Source organism: Peromyscus californicus, unplaced genomic scaffold (genome assembly GCF_007827085.1).
Source record: "Peromyscus californicus insignis strain IS unplaced genomic scaffold, ASM782708v3 Scaffold_10__1_contigs__length_136768540, whole genome shotgun sequence".
NCBI classification, from domain to species: Eukaryota; Metazoa; Chordata; class Mammalia; order Rodentia; family Cricetidae; genus Peromyscus; species Peromyscus californicus.
The window spans coordinates 31,248,538-31,268,320 of NW_026294391.1; the positions used below are offsets into that span (position 1 = coordinate 31,248,538).

The window sequence follows — 19,783 nt, forward strand, 5'->3', positions numbered from 1 at the left end:
TAGTTCATCTTTCTTGTTACATTTTCTGAAAAGTATTCAGCTCCAGTTATATGACCAGATTACTCAAACACCTCTCCAAGCTCTCCCAAATTCAATGTAATGCTTCATGCTGGCATTTGAGGCCCTTTGCAATATGGCTTCAACCTACTTCTTTATTATATAATAGTCTTTTGTCAGCCTGAAATATTTTTCAATTTTTAAGAATTTAGTATGTATATGTGTGATTTCCTGCATGTGAATGAGCAAGTGTGTAGGTGTCCATGGAGTCTCCTAGAGCTAAAAGATTACATAGAAGAAAATGATTTTTTCATCTTCCTAAGACAGGTATTGCTATTAGCACAGGCTGGTCCCAAATTTATAATTCTTCTACCTCAGCCTTCAGAGTGCTTACAAGTGTATTGCTATACCCTGCTGGAAAAAAATTTTCTGAACTGCATAAATCTGTAAATGTCTTTATTTTGTCTTCAGATTTGTAAAGTTTGGCTTGATATCAAATTTCAGGCTGAAAACAATTTTGTCTCAGAATTTGGTGTCATTTGTCCATTACCTTCTAGCAACTGTGTTGCTTACAAGATGGGTGACACTAACCAAGATAAATTTAGCAGATCATCTTTTAAAATCATTTATTTTTTACATACAATATACTTTGGTCACATATCCCCCCCTCCAATTTCTTCCAGCTCTTCCCCACCTCCCATCTGCCAAACTTCATGTTCTTTCTCTAGCTCAAAACAAAACAAAAATAACAACAACAAAAAACCAAACCACACCAAACCAACATAAAAAGCAAAGGCCAAGAACAAACACCAACACGACAAAAAAAACCCCAACCCCCCCCAAAACAAAACAAAAAACCCCAAAATTAAACAAAAGCGTACATACAAAAAGCATGGAGTTTATTTTGTGTTGGCCAACTATTCCTGGGCATGAGGCTTACCCTGGAGTATGGTTGATGTACCCAGTGACATTCCATTGGAGAAAATTGATTTTCCCTTTCCCAGCAGGTGTCTAACTATGAATAGCTTCTTGGTTAGGGATGGGAGTTGTGTCTACTTCCTCTTCTCTGTGCTGTTTGTTTTTAATTTATTTATGTGTATAAGCATTTTCTTTGCATATATGTCTATGTACCATGTGCATTCCTGGTGCCCATGGAAGCTAGAAGAGGGTGTGGGATCCCACAGAACTGGAGATACAGATGTCTGTGAGATGCCACGTGGGTACTAGGAATTGAACCTGAGTCCTCTGGAAGCACAGCCAGTACTCATAACTACCGAGTCATCTCTCCAGCCTTAGATGTTCTTTTAAAAATATATTTAACATATTTTTGTGGTGTGTGTGTGTTCGTGTGTGTCTCATGTGTGACAAAATGCGGGGCAAAGGACAACTTTATAAAGTGAGTTATCTCCTTCTACTATGTGGCTCTTGGGACTGAACTCACGTAGCCAGGATTGGCAGCAAATGCCCTTACCCACTGAAGCATCTTGCTGGCCTTTATTATTTACTACTTACAGTTTTTTGAGACAGGGTCTCACCATATAACCTTGGCTGACTTTATTTTTTTTGAAACTCTATACTAATGAAGTAAATCAGAGTCTGCTTTCTCTGAGAGTACTAAGTGCTTAGATAATTTTATAATCTATGAATTCTTTATCTCTATGGGGAACTCTAATATTTAGTGATTTCCTGCCAATCCTTTTTCAGGGCTTCTATTTTTGCAACTTCCCTTTGGGTTAGATTTGGAATTATATATATTTAATCTCTTATGTCTTTACTTTCTGAGAAATTTTCTTGACTATCTTCCCATTTTTATATTAATTTTTTTTGAGAAAGAGTCTCACTATGTAACTCTGGCTGTCCTAGAATTCACCCTGTAGAGTGGGCTGTCCTCAAACTCACAGAGATCTGCCTGCCTCTGCTGGGATTAAAGGTGCACACCACCACTGCCTGGGTTGAATTTTTTTCCCGAGAAAAGTCTCATTTTGTAGCCCAAGCAGACTTTATCTTGAACCAATCCTCCTACATGAGCCTCCCAGTGCTGGGATTACAGCTGTGCACCATCACATCTAGCTTGATGTGATAGGCCTAGCCTAGTGTTCGTTGTTTTAAGTAATACATGAATACTTTTTTTTTTTTTTTGGTTTTTCGAGACAGGGTTTCTCTGTGTAGCTTTGCGCCTTTCCTGGGACTCACTTGGTAGCCCAGGCTGGCCTCGAATTCAGAGATCCTCCTGGCTCTGCCTCCCGAGTGCTGGGATTAAAGGTGTGCGCCACCACTGCCCGGCCACACGAGTACTTTTGTCACCACAAAATATCCTTAGGTTGTGCACCTAAAACTGTTATAAATTCTCGAATGCTTTTTTTTTTTTTTTACGAAGTCTGTTTATTTGTTAAGCAAATGTTTTATGATAGGCAAAATGGGCTAGCAATGAAATCCACAACACAATTCTACGTCATCCTTTTAAACTTCCCTGACGTTTGTCACCTATAGCTTAAGGGTACTGAAGACCTCATACTAGTATTAAAGGCTACCAGGTTCATTCTTAGTCTTTTTTTTTTTTTTTTTTTTTTTTTTTTGGTTTTTCGAGACAGGGTTTCTCTGTGTAGCTTTGCGCCTTTTCCTGGAACTCACTTGGTAGCCCAGGCTGGCCTCGAACTCACAGAGATCCGCCTGGCTCTGCCTCCCGAGTGCTGGGATTAAAGGCGTGCGCCACCACCGCCTGGCTCATTCTTAGTCTTTAAAGCTCACCCTTAAAGTGGGAAAAAAGGTTAACTTAATATTTCCTTTCTAAGCCAGGCATGGTGATCAATGCCTTTAATCTCAGCACTAGGAGGCAGAGGCAGATAGATCTACAAAGCAAGTATACAAAGCCTGGTCTACAAAGCAAGTTCCAGGACAGGCAGGGCTATACAGGGAAACCCTGTCTCAAAAAAATTCCTTTTCAAGCCATGAGGGGAAAATGTAACCTTGACCCTAAAATGTAAAAAGAACTAAAGAAAAGGTACTTACATTAATGCTGTCTTTTTGAGTTATTAAAAACCTAATATTGTACCATGCTAACACTAAGAACACAAACTGGGTGATATTAACTGATTTTAAAGAATGATTCAATGTTTGGCATTATGCCCTACCTTGTATACATAATTTCCTTTTTCCTCCCCTCCCTTGAGTCAGGAAATCTGTTCTTGAGGCATTTATATTTTCCAAATTGTTTTGAATGCCAGAAAACATTTTTAAAACTCAAAGAAAAATATTGAAATGCTCCTTGGTACAAGACTATAAAAAATATTTCTTAACTATGGACCTATTTCTTGGTGTAATATACAAAACACCTTACAAATGAAATATACATAGCTTATCCCTTAAAGGTACTGTAGACTAAAGTCATTGGACAATCACTTCCTACAGACATTACTATAACACTATAATCGTTTATTTGAAAGGGCTTCTTTAACTTTTGTTTTTAATATGATTTAGACGTCTATAAATTATTTGGTGTTGCAAATAATTAGGATGGTTATCCAAGCCATGGTAAGAAACAATATTTTAATTTATTTTAGAAGACAATTTGATTAGATTCAATTTATTTCACTTGCTAATGAAATAAATGAGTACAACATATTTACTTAACAAAATTATTTAAGAGAATATCATGAGACAACTTCTATGTTTAAAAGAAAGAGTATTGCTAGTTCTCCAGACCAACATTTTCCACACTTCACTCACCCCCACCCCCCCCCACCCCCCGCCCAGAATCCCAATTAGCAGATTTAACTCTCTTTAAAGAGAGCAATATAGAACAATTCTCATGGCAACACACCAAGCTAATTTTGGCAGGATTTTATATTAAATATAATGCAAATTATCATCTACTAAACCCACTGTGAAAAAATATAATTCTCTGAAAACTGTGTCTGTACTGAGTCAGGTTAAATCACTTGCTTACAGTTACTTAAATGTAGAGCCGTTTGAAGCTCTTGAGTTTTTACAGGAACCAGTTTCAACAAAACCCTGACTAAGTGTTTGACTGCTTAAAATAATACTCTCTTATATGCCAAAATATTACTTTCATAACAATAAGCTCCAAATTTTAGTTAAGTTTGCAATTCTATTCATAACTAGTTTAATTCTGAGAGTCAGTCATTTGTTTTATTATATAAAATTATAAATACAAGCATGATAAAATTACTCTAGCACAAATAATCCAATGTAAAAATAAGTTAACAAAATGAAGAGTTGAAATGTCCAATTCAACCAACTAGCTTACATTTAGAAGTAAAAATGTTTCGTTCAAAACTTATTCTGAATTTTTAAAAGTTCCTTAAAAGAACCTATAAAGCTGAATGACGAGCATAATTATAGTTCATTCTGAATGAAACATCTTATTTTTAAAAGAAGTTGAACAAAGCTTACCTGTATAGAGCGAACACGAAAAGACAAAAATTTAAACATGGCTACGAAACCATGCTGCTGATAAAGAATTCCTGACGGGAAAACCTAAGTTAGAAAGAGGAGGCCAAGCCCCTGCAAAGTTTTCTCCTACCAGCTGTTCCGGCAATTAGAAAATTTCCTGTCAGGCGGGTCCTGAAAATGCTAGAAAAAGAGGCTGGACAGTTTTCCTGTGGTAAAAGAAAGGAGAAACCTGCCTACAGAGGCTCTCTTGTAGCTGATAGGTAGGGAGGCCAGAACAGGAAACTGCAACAGATTTGCTGATAACCAAATCCTGTTGAAGTGTTTTTTTTTCTCCTGATTCCCAGCAGTCCTAACAATTTTTACAACCAGTAAAACGAATGCCATTTTAGAATCCTGAGAAACGGCAGTATTCCTTAACTATGACTCTTAAAAGCAAGTGAAACCAGTCACTGCTATTAAAATAATAAAAGTTGCTGATGCACAAGTGGGAATTTACCCTTTGTAATGTTTATACCCATATACAAGACATGGCCTCAAGATGACTTTCAAGATATATATAGCCATGCCATGGGTGTTCCCTGTCAGTAAGGAAGAGTTTCATAACTATGGTTAGAAAACAAAGGCTACATGCAAAACACAACACAACAAAAAAAACCAACCTTTAGACTAAAGGATAAATTCTTTCCATCATAAATGAATAGAAATGGAACTTACATGTTAAAGGCAAGGCTCTAGTAACTAAAATTCAATTCTCAGCTGATAAAATCTAAATTAAAAAGTCCAACCTCTGGGATTATTAGCAAGCAAAAACCAATTTCCAAGAAACTAAGCTGGAAAGGAAGGCAGAGCCTAGCTTCTATATCAGCCCTTCCTCATTTCACTTACTGGCATTTTTGCTTTGGAAAATATTTTTAAATTATGCCAATACTCAGAATCACCGTAAGTGGAACTTAAAATATCCAAAGGATCAGCAGATACATGATGTGATCTAATGTAAATTTAATATATGTGGATCCAAGAAAAACCTCAAGTGCTAATCTACATAGCTTACAAAATTTAATAAAATCACTGAAAGTTCAAACCCAAAGAGACTCTGAAAACATCCAGAATATGGGCCTTAGGGTGTAGCTCAGTGACCATGTTGTATAGCATGTGTAGAACCCGAGGCTTCAATCCTCAGGACATGGAAAGTGGGAGGAGGAGGAGCAGCAGTAAGAATAAGCTAACTTTTTGGATGAAGAGACTGTGGCAAAGCTAGGCACATTTTTGGCGACAGAGTTCTCTACAGTTGGGGCTCAGCTGAGCACTTATCGATTGAGCTATAATATAGTGCCCATTATGTGCTAAATAAAAAGCCAAGGTTCTTCTTGCTACATCAAATTTTCATGGCAAGGGCATCATGTAAATGGAGAATAATTTTAAAAAAATGCTACATCACCAAATACATTAGAAATCAACTAAAATAAATATCTACCATAGATCTTTGACTTATATACTCAGATGACTGCACACTTGTCTTAGTTAAAAACAGATGACTATGTTTTTCAGTAAGGAAAGCATTTATAAGCTTTTCATAAAATTCTCCCTCTCTCATGAATCACTCAAGTCTTAAGAAGCTCCAACAGGGCAGCAAAGTTAGGACATTCACCTAACACACTACTGTAGTCTGAACATGAGGTACTTCATCAGACTATACATTCACAGTTACATAGAACTAATTTTTTTTTTTGGTTTTTCGAGACAGGGTTTCTCCATGTAGTTTTGGTGCCCATCCTGGATCTCGCTCTGTAGACCAGGCTGGCCTCGAACTCACAGAGATCTGCCTGGCTCTGCCTCCCGAGTGCTGGGATTAAAGGTTTGCACCACCGCCACCCGGCCTAGAACTAATTCTTTAAAGTTGTAGTATATTATCAGGAGTATTGCTTTCCTGTTTGCATTTTTTTTCCTTCAAAGTCCTTTGTCTTTACAGTAGGCAGAATAATCCTAAAGCACATATCATAGCCAGGTGAGGTGGCACAGGCTTATAATTCCAACACCAGGGAGGCAGAGGCTAGAGGATCTGGAGTTTGAGGCCAGCCTGACACACAAATAAAGACTTTATTTATTCACAGCTTCATACTATATCCTAGCTATGGGAAAACAACAACAACAACCCAGAAACACAAACCCAAACATAAATTAAAATAGGTTATGGCCCTACCCAAAATTCTTCACTGGCTTCCAATTATAGAACAAAATTGAATTCCTCCATCAATGGAGCTTAAAGTAAGCTATACCAAACGCTACTTTGATCTTGACTTTGTGACTATAGCCACTAAAATACTTAGACATAAACATTTAGTTTTAAACCTATGATAACATTTTTTCTTTAAATCGTCAATGTTATAAGAAATCTTGGTTTTCTATTAATAACCACAGAGTTTCTTCTTTGATTTACTAATTTGATAACTTATCAAAATAGGTTTCTTAATATTGACCTATACTTGTATTTGGGGGGAAATTATCTTAATGTAATTTTGAACTTAATGTATAGATGTTTTACTAGGATATTTGCACTTGTGTTCATGTTAAATTATCACGCTATTTTTTTCTGTACCACTTTTCATTTTCATGGTCATAATTTTGTAAAACAATAGATGCTAATAAGAAATTTTTTTTGTTTGTTTTTCGAGACAGGGTTTCTCTGTAGTTTTGCGCCTTTCCTGGAACTCACTTTGTAGACCAGGCTGGCCTCGAACTCACAGAGATCCGCCTGGCTCTGCCTCCCGAGTGCTGGGATTAAAGGCGTGCGCCACCACCGCCCGGCTCTAATAAGAAATTTTTATGGTCTGCACTGTGAATGTGTGTGTGTGTGCATATGGTGTACGTACACATGCTTTATGCTCATTTACTAATGACTTAAATTCTTTTTACTATTCATTTCTAATATAGTTTAGATTTCCCTTTAAATATAGTTCAGAACAAATTAATATAGTGTTATATTTAGTATTATTTTTAGCATACCCAGAAATGCAAAGAAAGACTAGTATAGCAATAAACCCTGTCACTGAGCTTTAACAATTTCCCTCTTTTTGTTTTTTTCTTTTTCCTTTTAAAGATTTATTTATTTTTTGTACATGAGCGTTCTATCTGCATGTATACTTGCATGCCAGAAGAGGGCATCAGATTCCATTATTCAGATTCCATTATAGATGGTTGTGAGCCACCATGTGGCTGAGAATTGAACTCAGGGCCTCCAGTGCTCTTTACTGCTAAGCCATTTTTCCAATCCCTCTTGTTTTGTTTTTTAAACAGGAGTTTCATGTAGCCAGACTGGCCCTCAAGCTCAGGATGTAGCTGAGGATGACCTTGAACTTCTGATCCTCTTTCCATCACTTACAGAGTGCTGGGATTACAGGTCTGCACCATCACACCTGGTTTTATGTGGTGTGATAGAACCTAGAGTTCCCTGTATGCTAGGCAAGTGTTCTATAAACTGAGCTACATCTTCAGGCCAGCTTTAATAATTCTCAACTCATGACCTTGTTTCATATATTCACTTCCCCTTTCATGTAATTATTTTTAAATAACCCCAAATCTCCTTCCTATCTGTGGTTATATATTGTTTTGCTTTCCTAGTGTTGTACATTTGCATCCCCTCACATTCTATTTCACTGACTGAATTTATATTGAATTCCCTCCTCTTGGTTTTTATTGGTTTACTTTTTTTCCTTTGTTAAGTGAATATGGAGTTGCTTTTATTTCAATTATCCCATTTGCTGATGCTCTCTTGCAGGTATAGCTGTAACAATAATATTTAAGATAGTACTATATCCTAGCCACTATCATTTACATGGAATTATCTCAGATAATTGTTACCACTTAACTCATTTTTAAGTTCGATTATCTGCAGTACAGATTGCTGTGGGATGGTCTTTCTGTGTGTTGTGAATATGTGGTGCTTTCATTGGTTGACAAATAAAGCTGCTTTGGCCTATGGCAAGGTAGGATAGAGACAGGCAGGAAATCCAAGCAGAGACACAAGAGAAGGGCAGAGTCTGGGAGACACCAGACAGCTGCCCAAGAACAACATGCCAGCAGACTGGTAATGCCATGGCCACGTGGCAATAGTTAGATTAATAGAAATGGGTTAATTTAGATGTAAGAGATAGCTAGTAATAGGCTTGAGCCATCTGCCAAACATTTATAAGTAATATTAAGCCTATGAATGGTTATTGGGAACTGGCAGGTGGGAGAGAAACCTGTTTACAACAGACAAAGGGGCTGAGGCTTAGAGGGAAAATTCAATAACCTGCTGCTCAAGTCTATACAGTTTGAATATGGAACTGATGGGATGTTGGTGGCAGCATAATAAAGCAATTCAATGGAGAATGGAGAACATATGTGAACTAATTAGCCCAGTGGTTCTTAATTTTTAATACAGATCCTCATGTTGTGGTGATCCCCAACCATAAAATAATTTCATTGTTACTTCATAACTGCAATTTTGCTACTGTTATGAATCATAATGTAAATATCGAATATACAGCATACCTGATATGCGACTCCTGTGAAGGGTTGTTCAAACCCCCAAAAGGGTCAAGACCCACAGGTTGAGAACCACCAAACCAGTAGTTGACTTAGGTAAAAACAAACAAACAAAATCAGGAAGTTGCTAAACTTTCTGACAAGACTCTGAAGGAAGATAGCTCAATAGAAGGTCCAAGGCAGAACCATAAACACAGTTAAGTCCAATTATCAACCATCTTCATGATCCTGTAACTGGGGATGCAGCTGAGTTGGTGGAGTGTTTGCTTAGTATGCATGAAGCCCTGGGGTTGATCATCAGCCAGGCATAAACCAGGCACTGTAGTACATACCTGTAATCATAGTACTTTTGGAGGTGGAGGCAGGAGGGTAAGATGTTAAAAGTTATCTTCCACAACATAGGAAATTTGAGGCCAACCTGGAATATTTGCAGTGGTCTTAAAATATACACACACATATACCCAACCAACCAACCTACCACCCCCCACAAAAAGCCCAACTAAATTTGTATGCTAACCACGTAAAATCATCATGTTCTTAACTGATTTCTTTAGAATATATTTTTGGATAGTAATACAAGCTTTTCAGATAGTTAAGGGTTTGGTATCTAATCATTTTCCTCAAAGTACAAGAGTTTTAGTGTACATTGATCCATAATTGCTACTGTAAGATGTTAAGGTTTTGAAATCAGAGACAGAATACAAGGTTTATAAAGATGATTGACTTGAACTAAATGGTAGTGGACTCCTGGTTCACTGTGAGGACTTACTTCTAAGGCCTTGTCTAGATGGAAAGCAAGGACGCTATGTTCTACTTGTCCTTCCCATGGGCCAGAAAAGAGAGGGGAAGCAGCATCAGTGTCCCGGCTAGGAACATATCACCTCTCTCTTTGTCTACATAGCTTTTTTCTGTTTACTCTCAAGGTCTTAGTTATGCTTGTATGAAATAGTTAACTTAAAATACTCATTTAGATAAAGGGGCCATAGCTTTTCATATGCCAGTATTTCAGTTTGACTCGGTCAACCATTCATACTTGAATATCACTCAGTTAAGTCACTTGCTTTCCTTCCAAATATGGACAGCATCACTCAACCTGAAAGAATAGATACTGTTTTGTGATGAATACACCAGAGCAGAGAAGTAACTTTAAATCAGAGGAGGCATTGTACCATAGGCAAGCCATACCAGTAGTAAGCTGTGATAAAAGGAAAAGTAGTTTTGTTCAAATTCTGGTGAAGAGGCGTTTTAAGGTATAGAAAAAAGGATCGTTAGAAGTAAAAACAAAACAAAAACACCCTGAAAGAATGTCAAAGCCAGCAAAGAGAAGCCTTATAAGTTTGGGTACACATATTCTATTTAATGCTACCACACTATGTTAATTATAATACTATTTAGCTCAGAAGTATTTTCCCTAAGTGGCATTTATTTAGATCAACTAGAGGATTTTTATCCCAACCTCTGAGTGCTGAACTACACTTCTCAGTCAATGAGTTAGAATGACAGACAATAATTGACGAAATTAGTCAATAAGTGTTATTGTACCACACCATGCATTTTCCTGCCAATGAGTACTCAACTGTACTTTCCTGTTTTGAGTAGCGCATTGCCTATTGTCTACTTTGTTTAAGATTCTTTCTGTAGCTTATTTTGTGCTTTAACCAGGGCTGCTAAGAGTGTGCTGAACTCATGGCTTTGAGTGTTATTTGGGATGCTCAAATTCAAGTTTTAAGACAGATTGAGGGAGCCTAAATGAGCAAGTGAAATACCCTGAAAGGAATTATGCACACCATTGCAGTCTCATGGTTACAGAATGAGCAGTATCTAAAATAATGGTGGAAGTGGAAGATAGAAACTACTGCTAACTGCTAATGCCCCAATGTGACTTCTGGCAATCTGAAAAGAACAGGATATTTACTGCCTGTGTACTACTGCCTGTGTCCTTCATAAAGGAACCTGAAATATGCAAGGTCCAGGGTTCAATCCGAAGCATGGCAAAAAAAAGCTTCAGAATATTTTCAAATGCCTAATAAATGGGGTATTTTGGGGACGGGACCCAAGTCTAAACATAGAGATCATGTACGTTTCATATTCACTTTATATATATAGCCAGAAGCTAATTTTATGCAGCATTTTTCATGAGTCTGAATCTTTACTACAATCTGTCATATCTGTACAGGTGTGGAATTTTTGACTTGTACCATCATGTCCATACTTTAAAAAGTTCTGGATTTTGGAGTACTTTGGATATATTAGTTTTAACCAGCTTATTTTGCTTAACAATTATATGCATAACTATAAGAGCTATGGAGACTGGATTAATAAATGCTGTTTTGTAGCAATATGTCACTTACAAAGACGTTATAAGCAATTCATGTATGTATGGTCATTGAAAATACATGACAGAAGGGAGGTTGGTGCAGTGGTGCACAACTTTGGTCCTAGCTACTCATTTGGGAGGCTGAATCAGGAGAAAAGCTTGAGCCCAGGAGTTTGAAGCTGGTTGGCAGAGAGTATTATTCTGTGTCTTATTTTATTTATAAATGAGTGAATGAATGGCAGATGGGATGGAAGGGTTAAAGTACTCAATTAAGGGAAAGTGAACTCATTTCATAATTTGCCTGAGGCCAGGCCTACTTTCAGCAAAACAAACAAAGAAACAAACAAACAAACACTGGCTACAACCCTATTCCTTAGGAACATACTTCACCTCTGACAAACAACATAAGAAAACAGGAGCAGCCTTTAGAAGGAGTAAGATGGGAAAATTAATACTTACTAGGCTCTTACTTCGTGCTAGGCATTACTTCTCTCCTTTGATTCTCAATCCTTAGAAGGACATTTGAATACTATTACAAGAACTCTTAAGAGAATCAATTCCCTACTAAACAGAAAGCTGCTTTATATTATTCTTTGATGACCATCTTGGCAGTCAAGACTTGCCAATTCTTCAGCACAGATCATGAAGACCATGGAGTTCTATCTCTGCTATGAAGGCAGTTTCTCGTCTAAGTCCCACAGGAATGAAAGATAAAGTAACCCCTTCTTATCACCAGAGGAGACAAAATAAAAGATACTGGCTGGAGTTAAGTTGTGAGATAAATGAATTATGCATAAATATGAATTTGATAAAGCAACATATCCGGAGGAGATGCTATCATTTGATCTTCTGGTGATGAGCAATTTATTTTAAATTGGGCAAATTTCTTAATATGTTATGAGATGAACAGAGGAAATAAAGAACTTTAGGTGAGTAAAGACAGTTAATGCTTGACTCTTTAGGAAGAATTATAGCATTAAAACTTAGAGAAGACAGAAGAGGATCTAAGACTTGGCTGGGAAGAAGACTCCAGGAAAAATACCAAATGGAATAGAGGAGGAATTAATGAGGAAATGGCTTTATCACAAATGGAATGACGAACTCCGTGTTAGATAGAAGGCCTGAGTGGAGGTGTTCTTTTGTATTCAGGAGAACTTAGGCTCTTCTTTACGGGTATCATCTTAGGCAAATGGATTTAACCATCACACATCTCACCTTCCCTCCCTTGTCTTTTGTTTACACCATTTTCCCCTGAAAAAAATTTCATCCCCAAACTGACATTTACTTTCAAAATCCTGTACCTAGTCTTCAACACTCATTTTTCATATTCTATAATTTACATTTAAAAATATTACATGATACAGCTACTTAAAAATTGCTTAATTTTTTATTAAAAGTGAAAGGGTTAAAAATTCCTGCCAGGCTTATAACAAAAAAGCAGCCTTCTTGGTAGCCTTTCAGCTGTTTTCACCATTCCCTCTGATTTTTTTGCCAGTCTTGCTCAAGCTCAGGCTGGCCTGGTACTCCTTATGTAGCCCATGCTGACCTTGAACTTGTGGCAACCTTCCTGCTTCAGTGTTGGGATGAAGGGGATGAGCCACTGTGTTTGGCTTCCCTGACATGTCATCTAATGCTATCCAATTTCTGACATCATTAGACATCCTATTTTATAACTTAGCAATCATAACATTAATTTCAATAAAACTGTTATTTATTTACTCTTTATAACTACTGTGATTTTGTAGAAACTTAATTTCCTAGTATGCTAGCTACATTTTTTTGTTTTTTTCTGAAGATTGCATTATGGTGGCTTTGTTTTAAAACTTACTTTCCTTGTATCTATTTCAAATTCTTTCTGCTTTGCAACAGCTTCTCAAGTGAACTTTCAACACTCAGACCTATTGAAGAATTCATCACTTTTATATCATTGACGTCTTCCCTATCCTCTCTGTGGGCAGCATGCATTCCTGGAACTGGGTGTCTCAGTTTGGATTTAGTGTTCTTTGAGCCTACTGAATAAAAGAGCTTTCTGAAGATTCATTTATTTACTATGATTGGAAGGTCCCTTCTTCAGCAGGATCGTAGTACTGGATACTTTGTGTCCCAAGTACCATGTCTCTTTTTCTTCATCAACAACTCTCTAGAAACTTCCTCCCATAGGTAATGTCTGAAAATATATTGGCTGAAAATAATTTTCACTATGTATTTTTTAAAGACATTGTTCTTTCTCTTCTATCATGTAAGAGGAATCTCACAACCAGCCCTGTATATGATTTTTAAAAATCTCTTTAAAAAGTTCTTAAAAATGGGGCAGAGTGTTATATATCTATAATCCTAGTTATATGAGAGGCTGGCCAAATCAAAACAATGAAAAAGAGGGGGGACTATCTTTATTCTTGTTGTTTTAGTATTTCATAAAAATGACCATTTTTGAGATCAGGTCCTTTTGGTCTTTCTTCTATTAGTAGTCTTTTGGTAGATAGGGCTTTTTAATCCAGAGACTGATCCTTACTTGGGGGAAAATGGTACTATCATATTCTACCTAATATAAGAAAATGAGCATCATTTTATGAGTATGAAAGAAAAATAAGGCAATTAAAATTATTCAATTGGTTATAGCTAACATTCTGATTTCAGAGATTAAAAGATGTGAAAATATGTTTCTAATGGTGTTTCCTCTTCTATTTCTTTTATTTCTTTCTTTTTTATTCATTTGAATAAGGGTGGAACATTTTGCACAAGGAGTTATTTCCAGCTACTCAGGAGGCTGAGACAGGGGAATTGCATGAACATAGGAGTTCAAAGTCAGCCTAGGTTACCCTATATCAAAAGGAGGCACTGAATAGCATGGGGATTTGGGGCCTAGTCAGCTGACATGCTTTATTGCAGGTTGTCTTTTTAGCTCTATGCCACAACTCCACTTCCCATTGTACCTGGAGTTTCTCTTCTTTATTTATTTTGAGCTTCCAGGGCTGTAAACAAGGCTTTCTTCATGTTGGAGGATCCCTCTAAAATCACTTAGATTCTGTAACTTCCTATTGTTAGGTTTCCATCTGCCTTTCAATAATATGTCTTGTGATTCAAATTATAGAAGTCTTCTGATTAAGAAAACTCAAGTTTCTGTTTCTTATTTTCCTAATACTTTTGGGTGATAATTTCCCCTAGGAGAAGAGGACCAAGGCAGCTTTGTTATGCTTTTAAAACGACGAGTTTCTCTTAGATACCTCTAATATCTAAAAGATACCTCTAACAACACAGCAGACAGAGTACTTAGCATCTAACAGACATGAAGAATTCAGCTCATCAATGAATCGAGTGGTTTAGATACAGACTAAGCGCTGTAAGTAGAAGACCCCCAAACACAAGGCCTCACTCAAATAAGGTAAGTGCCTATTTCATTTATCAAAGAGCAGTTCACAGGTAAGAAGGTAGTGCAGGGTGAAGAGCTGTCATCAGAACACCAGGTCATTAAGAGGCCCAGGTTTCTCCTTTCTCGTATTTATTCATCCTTTATATTGTCCTGGTGAAAACTGGCTTATCACAACTTTGTATTCCAGACCATGGTAAAGTGGTTAATCAACCTACTAAAATGCCTACCAGTTAACAATCTTCATACATAAATTTATCTATCTCCTGTGGGCTAGGAATCTGAGCCAGCTGCCACATGAGCTTAGAAGTAGATCCTTGCCTAGTCAAATTTCAGATGAGACTCTATGTGGGGCCAGCTTCCTGACTACAGTCTATGAGAGTCTCTGAAGCTCAAAGGTTAGGCAAAGATATATCCAGACTGTTGGCCTACAGAAACTGTAACTGATTAATACAGCATTTTAACCTTGACCATGTAAATTATTAGTAACTGACAAAAAGCAAACTCTTAATTGTATTTTAAAGGTAAGTACAATTTTTCAAGTATAAGGCTAATATAAATTTTGGTAATCTTTTTAAACTTATTTTTTGTGTATGTGTGCGGTGTACGTATGTGAGTGCATACATGTAAGTAAGTGTGCATGCACATGGATGTGCATCTGAAAGCCAAGGACTGACAGTACATGCCTTCTTTTCTTCTTTGCCACCTTTGTCTTTGAGACAGTGTCTCTCACTGAACCAGAAGCTCACTGTTTCAGCTAGACTGCCAGGCCAGCAAGCTCCTAACCAAGAATTCACCTGGCCCTGCATCCCTAGAGTTACTGGCTCATATCACCATACACCTGGACTTTACATAGATTCCAGGGATCCAAACTCAGGCCTTCATGCTAGCACAGCAAACATTTTACCCACTGAGCCATCTCAGCAGCTGAATAGTCTTTCGGATTTAATTACATTAGAGAAATATTGTTTGTATCTGATAACTCAACCTAATTCCATATTCACTAGACTGATTATCCACATTGCTGGTAATATCATACTTTTACAGTTTTCCAACCTGTACCATAAGCAAAAGTACAAGCCATATGACATTATATGCTTTCATTTTAGACTACAGAAAGTAGAAAATGTGGAGGTTTTCCTTCTAAAAGAATTGTCACACAAAGCAAAACAATGTTAATACTGATTTCTGTATCTGTTTACATGTCAATATACATTATAGACCATGATGTAAAATACCTCAAATGGTTTGAGAAAGGTGGGAATTAGACAAAATCTGAAGGTAGTTCTAGCTTATCATGGGTTTCTGCACAGATAAAATTTAATCCATGCATATAGAGAATTAACAAACACTTACTGACACCAATTGGGTACTATAAAACAGTGAATAAGCCATATTTGGCCACTACTTCATGAAGTTTACACTTTAACAGGGAATATGGACAAGTAAATAAATAATGGGATTTGGTGTGGTATCTGCATTAAGATATGCAGATTACTATGGTTGGACAAAGGAAAATGCTTAACTAAAAATGGAAGTCAATGTGTTAGTTGTGTCAGGAAAATGCCTCAGCTAAAATGATACCTAATCCTGAACCTCAGAGATGATTAGGTTAAATGGAAGGGGGTGGGCAGTTAAGAACCATGGGAGAAGAAATACCTGTGGAAGTGAAGAAGCAAAAGAGAAGCTGACATATTTGAATGAGTGGACTCTGAGTAGAAGACAGAGTAGTGTGGCCAGAGAGGATGTGAAGACAAGTGGGGAAAGACCTTGTTTATTATTATACAGGATACTATAGGTCATATTGCAGAGTTTAGCTCTTATTTAAAGGAAGCACAAAACTATGGAGAGGCTTTAAGCAGAAGAGTAAAATAAACTCATTCCTCTATAACTCATATAGTATAACTATTTGTTTGACTTATGAAAAATTAACTTTTGCAACATGTTAAAAAAAGCCAATAGAAACATATAACTAGGCAGGCATGATGGTGCATGTCTATAATTCCACAACTTGGGAGGTGAAGGCAAGAGGATCAGGAATTCAAGGACATTCTTAGCTACCCAGAGAGATTGAGGCCAGCCTGGGCTACATTTAATCCTGTCTCAAAGCCACTCCTCTATCAAAGAAGAGAAACACATATACACATATTAGCAGTAACTCGATGGAAGACATAACAAAAAATATCCCATTTACAGTAACAAAAATTGAAACAAGGTATGGTAGCCTTCTAATATTAGTACTTGAAGCTGAGGCAAGAGAATTACCAGTTTGAGACCATTCTAGGCTACATAGTAAGTTCCCAACTAGTTTCAGAGGGGGAAAAACAAAACAATAAAAAGAATTATAAATACCCATAAATTGCTGGGTGGTGGTGGCACATGCCTTTAATCCCAGCACTTGGGAAGCAGAGGTAGGCAGATCTCTGTGAATTCAAGGCTAGCATGGTCTATAAAGAGTTCCAGGACAGCCAGGGCTACAAAGAGAAACTTTGCCTTGAAAAACCAAAACCAACCAAACAAACAAACAAAAAACCCCACCAAAACAAACAAATAAAAAACAAAACAAAAAAAACCCATAAATTATCTTACTTATACATTTAGTAATAAGTATATAAAAACTGTATGCAAAAAGCCATAAAATTGTCAGGTAGTGGTGGCACACACCTTTAATCCCAGCACTCAGGAGGCAGAGGCAGGTGGATCTCTGTGAGTTTGAGGCCAATCTGGTTTACAGAGCTAGTTCCAGGACAGCCAAGACTACATAAAAAACCCTTTCTTGAAAAACAAAACAAACAAACAAAAAGAAGCCATAAAATTTGAGAAAAGATACACAAGAATATTGAAATAAGTGAATATGCTGAGATCTGAAGACTAAATTTTTAAAAATAATTTTTATCATGTTAGCCTATAAACTTGAAACAATTCTAATTAAAAAGTCCCAATACATTCTTTAGGAGTAACTGACAAACTAAATGTAATATTACTGGAAAATTAAATGCATAAGACTTTAATTTTTAAAAAGAAAAGGTCTTGACTTGCACATACTTAAAAATATGGTAAAAAACACAACGGATGGAAAAGTATGTAGACCAAAATACTTGTAGTTGAATTGTATCCTTCGAATAGACACGTTCAAGTTCAAGCTTTGTTACCTATGAATATGGCCATATTTTAAAGTAGTATCATTGTAAAAGCAATATAAATTAGGTTATACTGTATAAGACAGCCCCAATTCCTATGGCCAGCATTCTTATGAGGAAGGAATTTTGGACAGAGACACAGACAGCAATAATGTCATGTAATTGTGGTGATATTATGTTCCTCAAAATATTGTGTACCCTAATAAACTTATCTGGGGTCAGAGAACAGAACAGGCACTAGATATAGAGGCCAGAAAATGGTGGCACACACGCCTTTAATCCTATCACTTGGGAGGCAGAGATCCATACGGATCTCTGTGAGTTTAAAGCCACACTGGAAACAGCCAGGCATGGTGATTCACACCTTCACACCTTTAATCCCAGGAAGTGAGCCTTTAATTCCAGGAACTGATAGCAGAAAGCAGAAAGGTATTTAAGGCGTGAGGATGAGGAACTAGAGGCTAGTTAAGCTTTCAGGCTTTTGAATAGCAGTTTAGCTGAGATTCATTTGGATGAGGACTCAGAGGCTTCCAGACTGAGGAAACAGGATCAGCTGAGAAGTTGGCAAGGTGAGGTTAGCTGTGGCCTGTTCTGCTTCTCTGATCTTCCAGCATTCACCCTAATACCTAGCTCCAGGTTTGTTTTTTATTAATAAGAACTTTTAAGATTCATGCTATAATAAGAACTTTTAAGATTCATGCTACATGTAATGGCTGAGATTGATATTGAAATGATATGTCTACACAACAATGTTTAGGCTACTGGCACACCAGAAGCTGGAATAGGCAAGGAAGGATCCTACTTTGGAGCTTCCAGGGATAGGTAGTATTGTGGAAACTTTGACATCAGACTTTTGACTTCTCAAACTGAGAGAATAAATTTCAATTATTTTAAGCCTTGCAGTATGTGCTAATTTGCTATGCCAACCCTCAGAAACTTATATAGTATGTAAAAGACAAATTAAATAAGATAAAAGAGATATCTTAAATGAATGCATAAAGAATGGATTTTATTTACTGAATAAATAGGGATTAGGACAACAGGCTATCTATTTGGTAAGTAAAGTAAAATATAAACATCATACCACAAATTAAAATACCAAGTAGATGATAGATTTAAATACAATAACAGAAAAATATAAAACAAACCAGCAATACAACAAAAATCCAAAGATTACTAGGTCAAAATATAAGAGTATAAGAGTTTGTTTTAACAACAGGGATAGGTATTCTAGCCAGAACATGAAATCTAGGAGCCAGGTGTGCTAATTTAAAAATAAAAACATGTGTGTACATCTAATGCAAGGCATAAAAATCAAATGTTTAAAAAACTGTATAAAATATTTGGAAGATTGATAATAGACATGGGATTAATGTCCAGAATATATTCAGAGACATACAAATCAAAAAGGAAATGAATTATCTAAAAGAAGTTCATGCTAAACATAAAAAATTAAGACTAACAATATGCAGATACTTAATCTAATAATCAAATGAGATGCAAACTAAAATGAGAAAGTATTAAATATTTAAAGTGGCTCATAAAGACTGTTTTCTGGTAACACTCCACTGTGGGATAGGAAATGGTCAAACAGGTACTCTCATATGCTAAAACTTTATCAGCAGTTTTGTAAGGTTATTTGGTAATGTCTATTGAAATTTAAATATTCATACCTTGTGGCTCAATGCAACCTTTTCTGTAGTCTACTGAAATATAAGTTTATAAAAATAAATAGTGGAAAAATTACATTAAATAAAAGATACAGACAGAATAGAATAGCATGTAACCATTGTAAAAAGATGTAACCATTTAAAAAAGAGGTAACATCTGTGTATGTTATGAAAAGATGTTCAAGACATGTCAGTGAAGAGAGCAAGTTGCAAAATAACTGTCATATGTATAGAATAACAAAATTATAGCTGAGCTACTGGCAATGGACAGCTGTCCCATGGAGATGGGAACAACTTACTAATTTATTTATACATACTTAATGAGTACTTCATGTGTGCCTTGTTCTAGATG

The 19,783-nt window shown here is 36.5% G+C and overlaps 1 protein-coding gene across 7 annotated transcripts in view; it reads right to left on the bottom strand.

Moving 5' to 3' along the window:
- Rps6ka3 (ribosomal protein S6 kinase A3) overlaps window positions 1–19,783 on the bottom strand; it is a 107,751-nt gene that overhangs the window by 58,627 nt on the left and 29,341 nt on the right. The window lies entirely within an intron of this gene.